We start from the raw sequence: 9,383 nt of genomic DNA on the forward strand, positions 1-9,383 counted from the left end.
GGTGGTGTTGGCGGTGGCAGTAGCAGTGGTGGTAGTAGCAGTGGTAGTAGTAGTTGTAGTAGTAGTGGTGGTGGTGGTGTCAGTAGTAGTAGTGGTAGTAGTAGTAGTAGTAGTTGTTGTAGTAGTAGTTGTAGTAGTAGTTTTTGTAGTAGTTGTAGTAGTAGTAGTAGTTGTAGTAGTAGTTTTTGTAGTAGTAGTAGTAGTAGTAGTAGTATTAGCAGCAACAGCAGCAATAGTAGGCAAAATGCTTAGCAACATTTCATCTGTCTTTATGTTCTGAGTTCAAATTCCACTGTGGTCGACTTTGACTTTCACCTTTTCGGGGTCAATAAGATAAGTACCAGTTGAGCATTGAGGTTGGTGTAATCACCTTACTCTCTCCATCAAAATTTCAGGCCTTGCGCCTTTAGTTGAAAGGATCATTATTATTATTATTATTATTATTATTATTATTATTATTATTATTATTATTGTTTTTATTATTATAATTATTATTATTATTATTATTGTTATTATTATTATAATTATTATTATTATTATTATCATTATTATTATTAAGGCGGCGAGCTGGAAGAAACGTTGGCACACCAAGCAAAATGATTAGCGGTATTTCCTCTGTCTTTATGTTCTGAGTTCAAATTCTGCCAAGGTCGACTTTGCATTTCATCCTTTCAGGGTCAATAAATAAAGTACCAGTTGTGTACTGGGGTTAATCTAACCAATTGGCCCCCTCCCCAAAGATTTTGGGCCTTGTGCCTAGAGTAGAAAAGATTATTATTATTATTACTATAAACGTCACACAGTATACAATATTGTGAGGTTATTAATTGAAGATATTTTGTCTACCAGGGGGTTTGTACTGTTTGTCAAGTCACAACAAGGACCTCAGACAGTCACTACTTTATGCAATATGTGTGCAGTTTCAAGTAATGCCAACCTTTGCAATACATCTTGGTTGTAGGGTAATTCTAAGGTTTTTAGATGTTTCATTTTCAGAACTGCAAGCATATTTTTCAGATTGGCTGGTACTGAACCCAATGCTCCGATGACAATAGGGATAACCTTTATGTTTGACTCTCGTAGCTTCCACATCTTAGCAATCTCAATTCTCAGGTCTCCATATTTACTAACCTTTTCTCTTTCTTTCATGATGATATGTTGATCTCCTGGCACTGCCACATCGATTATCAGGCACTCTTGTTTCTCCCTCCTAAAGGTTACTAAATCCGGCCTTTGATGCTCTAACACCTTGTCTGTCTGGAAGTCAAAGTCCCAGAGGATTTTTGCCTTCCCCTTTTCGTTCCATTACCTTTTCTGGTGTATGTTGGTACCAAGCACCTGTAACCTCATATCCATACTTACAGCATAGTAGTCAGTGGAGGTTTTGGGCTACCTTGCTGTATTTATGCTTGTACTCTTTCTGCACAAGACTTTCACAAACACTAACAATGTGAGTCACGCTTTCGACCTTCTTCCCACACATTCTGCTGAGATCTGTTGCACTCATGTAGTATACATGATTAGGCTTTCTGTCTTCTTTTTAGGTCACCCTTGCTGAACCATCTCCATGATGCTTCCTGCTCTTTTAATTTGTTGGTTTTATAGTGAAACTGAACATGTAATTCCATACAGAGTTGGATTTCTTCTCTCTTACTGGCTGTTTATTATTTTCATTATTATCCTCTTCTTTCTATTTTTCTTGAAAAGTGTCTTCACGACACCTAGTGCAAAGAGACTCATTATATACATTGGTAGGCCAAGAATGATTCTTCTTCTTCTTCTTCTTCTTCTTCTTCTTAGTTTATTATTATTATTATTATTATTATTAGTAGTAGTAGTAGTAGTAGTAGTATAGTAGTAGTAGTATAGTAATAGTAGTATAGTAGTAGTGGTGGTGGTGGGGTGGTGGGGATGATGGTGGTGGTGGTAATGGTAGTGGTTGTGGTGGTAGTAGTGGTGGAGGTGGTGGTGGTGGTGGTAATGGCGGTTGTGTAGTAGTAGTACTAGTAGTAATAGCTGTAGTGGTGGTTGTGGTGATGGTGGTAATGGTAGTGGTAGTAGTGGTGGTGGTGGTGATGGTAATAGTAGAAGTAGTAGTAGTAGTTGGCAGCAGCAGCAGCAGATGTTAGCAACAGGGTGACCAACACATGAGTCAACAGGATTTATTGGTGGAGTCAACTGAAGGCACTCGAGTTTCAAAAATTATAGTCAATTAGAAAATAAAAGGGAAAAAAATGGAAATTTTTTTATTCTTCTTCCTGCTGCAAGAGATTCTGTGACACAGAAGAATTATTAGTATTATTATCTTATTATTATTATCTTATCATTATTATTATTATTATTATTATTATTATTATTATTATTACTATTATTATTATTATTATTACTATTATTATTATTATTATTACTATTATTATTATTATTATTATTATTATTATTATTATTATTATTATTATTATTATCATTGTCATTTTATTACAAGTGGTACACTATAAATATGTTTTATACATTTTTATCTACAATGTTTGATTGCATACACGTGCATATGTATATGTGTGTGTGTGTGTGGTATGTGCATGTATTTGTTTATTTGTAGGTGGGTGGTGGTGGTGGCGGTGATGGTGGTGGCAGTGATGGTAGTGGCGGCAGGTTTACTGTAAATAGTCTGTGTAAAGCATACAGCAATTTAAAGTGTCAGTGTGTTTGATATTAATTAGTTTGGTCTATTTTTATACACACGTTTTCTTTTTTTTTTTACTGCAACATAATGTTTATATCCTCTTTCCTTGCAGAGTTATATGAAACTCTGATGTCATGTTTATGGCATGACTTTGCAGTTAAGCAGCTTTCTTCACAACCATGTGGTTCCAGGTTCAGTCCCACTGTGTGGCATGTACACCTAAAGCAAATTTCATCCACTGCTGTCTCTGGCTGACCAATTCCTTGTGAGTGAAGAATTTGGTGTGGAAAAGCGGCAAGCTGGCAGAAGCGTTAATACACTGGCCGAAATGCTTAGCGGTATTTCGTCTGCCGTTACGTTCTGAGTTCAAATTCCGCTGAGGTCAACTTTGCCTTTCATCCTTTCGGGGTCAATAAATTAAGTACCAGTTATGCACTGGGGTCGATGTAATCAACTTAATCCCAATAAAGAAATAAAAAACAGTGTGGAAGCACTACACATATATATATATTATCTGCAGTGTATAGTATTATATATCCATCACGGCTGATCTTACCAATCAGTTTTGCACTAGGGGTACTATATAACTTCATGCTCATCAGAGGTAGCCGATATAGAATGAAATATGACACCATATTTTATTCCATATCGGCTACCTCTGATGAGTGTAGGATTATATAATTGATTTGTTACCTAACACTCTGTAGTACTCCTAGCACGAAACCGATTGGTAAGATCAGCTGTGATGGATATGTGATACTGTACACTTTGGATAACATACCCACTCTATTGACAGATATATGAGTGCATAGAGAAAGAAAGAGAGAGAGAGAGAAACAGTGATGCAGATAAACACACTTGAGCTTACTATATAAAATACACATATATACATATATCCATGTATATATAAATGTAGGAATATATTATATAGAAAGAGATAAAAACAAACACTGAAAATAGTCATCTATAAGCATGTAGATATTTGTATATTTATAGAACAAATTTACATGCAGTACAAAAATATGCTGAAAACTAAGGGGAGGGGGCACGGAATTTCAAGTCCAACAGCTGTTTCTGGGGGGCTCAGAATTATGTAATAGTCAACCCAGTGTATACTTGATGCATACATATGTGAAAGACGAAGAGAGAAAGTGAGGTTGATGGGAGGGGAAAGGGAGAGAGAGAAAGCGGTTGGTGGGAATGGGGAAGGGAGAGAAAGGAAGAGAGAAGGAAGTGTATAAAGAGAGAAGTGTATAAAGTTGGACTTGTAACAAATGCTTCGTTGATAACATGTGTACAACCCTAAATCTTTGGGATTAGAAATGACATCTTTTATCTTGTTTTTCTTTTTGAATCTTTTTATTTTACTTGTTCCAATCAATGATCCATGGCCATGCTGGGATACCAGTTTTAAAGGCTTTTAGTTGAACAGATCAATTCCACTACTTATTCCACTGGTCTTTTTCTTTTTCTCTTTTTTTTATATACACGTAGGTGCAAACTTCCCAACCACAAGTCTCCAGGTTCAGTCCCACTGCATGGCACCTTGGGCAGGTGTTTTCTACTATAGCCTTGGACTGACCAGAGCCTTGTGTGTGGATATGGTAGATGGAAACTGAAAGAAACCTTATATATATATATATATATATATATATATATATATATATATATATACACACACACACACACACACACACACACATATATATATATATGAGAGAAAGGTTGAGTTCTATTTCATCCTTTACTTTGGTGGGTTCCAAAAGTCGATTTCTTATAAAGATTCTTCATATTTCAATGGTAACTTACTGTTGTAAGAATTTTTCGAATATGAAAATGCTACAAATATAAGGTGTGTTATGAGTATTTATAGAACAAATATCCTATAGAAACTCAACAAGCTATTAAAGATGGAGAAGAGAAGATGTTAAAAATTTTTAAAGAATTTAATCTATGCATACGATCATTTTGAATGGTAATATTAACATGAAAATAACATGGTAAAAAAAATCAGAAATTAATTTAATTATAATTGAATTAATTTCTAATTTTATTTACCATGTTATTTACATGTTAATATTACCATTCAAAACAGTAATATTTAATTATAATTGAATCAATTTCTAATTTTTTTTACCATGTTATTTATATGTTAATATTAACTTTCGAAACAATCATATGCATGAATTAAATTCTTTTAAAACTTTTAACACCTCTTCTCCATCTTTAATAGTTTGTTGAGTTTCTATAGGATATGTGTTCTATAAATGCTCATAACACACCTTATATATAAATATACGCATCCTTTTCCAAGTTTTATCTTGTTCTTCTTTTCTGTTTTTCTCTCTCACCTTTCCCTATTCTTCTCCTCTCCCCTTCACTGTTCCCTCTCTCTCTCTCACTCTTCCTCCTTGACTCTCTTGTTGCTCACACATGACCAACGGCCATCCATCTTTCTTTCTTCCACTTCCTTCCTAGAGACTTGATGTGCTTTTATCTGTCTCTTCTCAAAGCTCAATTTTCCATCATTCATCACCTCACATCGTCTTGGCTTAACAACCCTCACCGTTTGTTTTTACTGTTTTGTTCTCACTGTCCTGTTTTTGTTACCACTTTCACCCTCTGCAAAAAATCCCAAATTTTATTTAATTTGCTTTGCGGGAAGGACTGTTTTAATGAAATCGCATATTGTCCTTACCTTCAAAATGCAGAATAGATAAAACAGGGACAACTGATGAAGGGAATATTCTTTATGTTGTATGTCTCATGTTTGTTTTCTTTTCGTTGTACGAAAAAAAGTTCATTTTCTATGTTTTTGTTTCTCATTGTGTCTACGTCTTTTTGATGTCCTGTATCCATATATGTATATATACATATATATGTGGGTATATACATATATGTATGCATATATGCATATATTTATATATTATTTATATTATATATATATATATGCATATATTTATATGTGTATGTCTTTGTGTCTGTGTTTGTCCCCATCCCACATCACTTGACAACCAATGCTGGTATGCTTACATCTCCATAACTTAGCGGTCCAGCAAAAGACACTGATAGAATAAGTACCAGGCTTACAAAGAATAAGTCCTGGGGTTGAGTTCTTGAACTAAAAAGCTTTTAAGGTGGTGCTCCAGCATGGTCACAGTTAAATTAGTGAAACACATGAAAGAATAAAAGAATACACACACACATGTACACATATAAACACACAAATATATACGATGGGGTTCTTTCAGTTTCCACCCACCAGATCCACAAGACCAGATCTACTCATGACGTCACACAGTGGAACTGAACCCAAAACCATTGGGTCGGAAAGCAAACCACTGACTACATAGCTATACCTGTATCTATAATGTATGACATACATGCACTTGTAATATATTGGTTTCAAATTTTGGCACAAGCCCAGAAATTTCAGGGTAATGGGCTAAGTCGATTACAGTGACCCCAGAGTTCAACTGGTATTTATATTATCGACTGTTAATGGATGAAAAGCAAAGCCAACCTCACCAGATATTGAACCCAGAATATAAGGGCAGCTGAAATGCCACTAAGCATTTTGCCTGGCATGCTAAGGATTCTGCTAGCTCACCACCTTGCATGCACCTATTGTTGTTGCTGGCATCCTTTTGTCTTGGGAGACAATGGAGTTGCGCATAAACTAATCCAGTCTGGTTTTTACATTTCATGTCCTCTCCAGTTTTGCGCAGGCCTGGGCTAAATGTAAGAAAATCCTGGGTAGCCCAATCATCAGGATTCCTTTCTCGACCTTGCTGACATAGTACAAAGGAGTGCAGAGCATTACTTTTGGCACCAGCTTGGTTGCAGAAGCTGCCGGAAGAACACTAAACCGCCTACGGGGCTCCATTCCAGATTTCTTTGAAGATTGTCTCCTTTCCGTAACCCTGGATAGGGACCCATACCGGGTACTGTCAGCTGGAGCCAGCTGAGCCCAGGACTTGTGTCAGGCAGGGTGGTCACTCCCTGAAGTAGTGAAGAAAACAGCTACCCACTACCATCAACAACAACAACAATATATATATATATATATGCACACGACATTCACTCACCTAGAAGTGGAGGCATATGTCTTAGTGGTTAGGGTGTTGAACACATGATATTAAAATTGTGGTTACAGTTCCTGGACTGGACAATGCACCTATAATATATGAAAAACAAATCAAAGCTTCTTCCTAAAATAGAATCACAAAATAATGCTGTTTTAAGATAATATTATTTCAAAATGAAAGAACGAATAAACACTTTAAACTGAAAAGACAAATTATGAGCAATGCCTCTTAAATAATTCAGTATTATGCAATGTTGCTATTCATTGACAATGCATTAAATTCTCTCTATACCATCTTTGTATTTCTTATTGCAATGCAGAATTTATGAAATGCTGTTCAACTACTATTTTGTTTTATCATTGTTGCTTTTTCAAGGCTTCTAAAAATTTCCAGATGATCACAAGATAGCATCTTTTTTTTTTTTGGTGGTGGTGCGGGATGTTACCTTTGAATATCATTTCTTTTGTGAAGAAAATGCAATATATTCTTTCTATGAATAAAAGCTGTGAAGGCATGTAGCCTAGTGGTAAAGTTGTTGCACTTCCAATTGCTAGATTGTGGTTTCAATTCCTGGACCAGGTTATATGTTGTGTTCTTGAGCAAAACACTTCATTTCACATTGTTCCAGTTCACTCAGCCGGCAAAAATGAGTAATCCTGTGGTGGACTAGCATCCCATCCAGGTGGGGAACTTATTCGCCATGGAACTGGTAAACCAGTCTTTATGAGTCGGCATGACTTGAGATGATAACTTTTATTTTTACCTTTACTCAGCTGTAAAAGCATGACCCTACAGTTGACCAGCATTCTGTTGAGGGGGAATGTTGTGATTTTGGTCACTTATATGCCATGGAAACCAGAGAAATGGCTCTGTGAGTTCCAAAACTTGAGAAAACAATGTCACAGACCCTTACTATGAATAAAAACTTAAAATAATGATTAGTAATGTATTTACTCTGCAGATGAGATGAAAAAAAAGAATAATGACGAACTTACCAACATACTATATTGCATAACAATGTAATTTGTATAATGAAGTGTTGTCTTACAAAGTAATTACTTCACAATAAGATTATCAAGTGATGGACAATGATTATAGAGTAGAGATTGTTTGCCAACATAACACAGCAGTCCTGGTTTAGGATGAATGTTGCTGTAATTTAGCCTCAGAAGACATCATCTCCAGCTGGCTATATGACATGATCTGTGTCCTTATATTTTCAAACAAGGGAATCTAGCACTCCCACTCAGCTGAAAACAATATCTGTGTATTGTTTTTGAGCTGAGTGGGAGTGCTAAATGCCCTTGTTCGAAAATATTAGGACACAGATCATGTTGTATAGCCAGCTGGAGATGATGTCTTCTGAGGCTAAATTACAGCAACATTCATCCTAAACCAGGACTGCCATGTTATGTTGGCAAACAATCTTTACTACAAAGTACTGTTGCTGAATACCTCTCATTGAGAGATTTACATTTAGTAATTTTCGATGATTATAAAATTATCAAGTGAAGGATAATGATTTTGAATTAATTATACCTGATCGTTTTACAGCAAACTATCCTACTTTGTTCTATTTGGCTGAATGACCCTTCTGTGGATGTGATCCAAGACATCTGTGTGTAGCAGCTTCTCTCGGAAGTGGTAACAGTACCCTATTGTTGGGTATTGTGTACCTCACAATACCCTTGTGGTGTATTGTGAGGTTTCTGAACTATTTTTGCAGGGGATTATCAACTGAATTGTGGAGGTGCATGGTTTAGTAGAAAAGGGTGTAGCACTCATGATTGCGTGTTTGTGGTGTCAATTTTGACACTGGATGATGTGCTGAAAATACTTCACTTTCATGTCACTCCATCCACTCAACTGGTAAAAATAATTAATCCTGCAATGGACCAGCATCCTGTCAGGGGAAGAATATATTGGGTCATCCCATAAATAATGCAGTTTTTTTATACTTCTTTTATTTTATTAGGATGAATGTTGCTGTAATTTAGCCTCAGAAGACATCATCTCCAGCTGGCTATACGACATGATCTGTGTCCTTATATTTTCAAACAAGGCCCCTCTTCCAAAATTCACGTGTCTGTGATGAAAAATACTCCTCCAGTGCTGTTCTGACCTCGTCTACAGAATTCATATTTTTTCCGTCCAAATGATTTTGAAGACTGCGGAATAAATGATAATAAGATGGGCAATGTCCAGCGAATATGGTGGGTGGGGCATCATTTCCCATTCAAACTGCTTCAGCCTTTGGAATGTCCTTGCTGTATGTAGCTGAGCATTATCCTGATAGAAGAACACCTTTCATCTTGAAACTAAAAATGGTCGATTTTCTTCTGGCATAGGTGTCAATGAACAATTGAATGACTAAATTCAAGCTTCTCTGCTAGTTCCTCAACTGCTATGATGGGATTTTGTTCCACCAGAGTTCGCAGGACATCCATGTTGAGCTCTACAAATCTTCCATGATGCGACTTGTCTTCTAGGCTGTAGTTTCTGGCCCAGAATTTCTGGAACCACTATTGATACTGGCTTATGTTTACTGTCCAATCCCCATATACTGCATTAATATTCCTTGCACTTTCCATTGCATTGTTGTGTTTATTGAACTC

Source organism: Octopus sinensis, linkage group LG20, assembly GCF_006345805.1.
Source record: "Octopus sinensis linkage group LG20, ASM634580v1, whole genome shotgun sequence".
NCBI classification, from domain to species: Eukaryota; Metazoa; Mollusca; class Cephalopoda; order Octopoda; family Octopodidae; genus Octopus; species Octopus sinensis.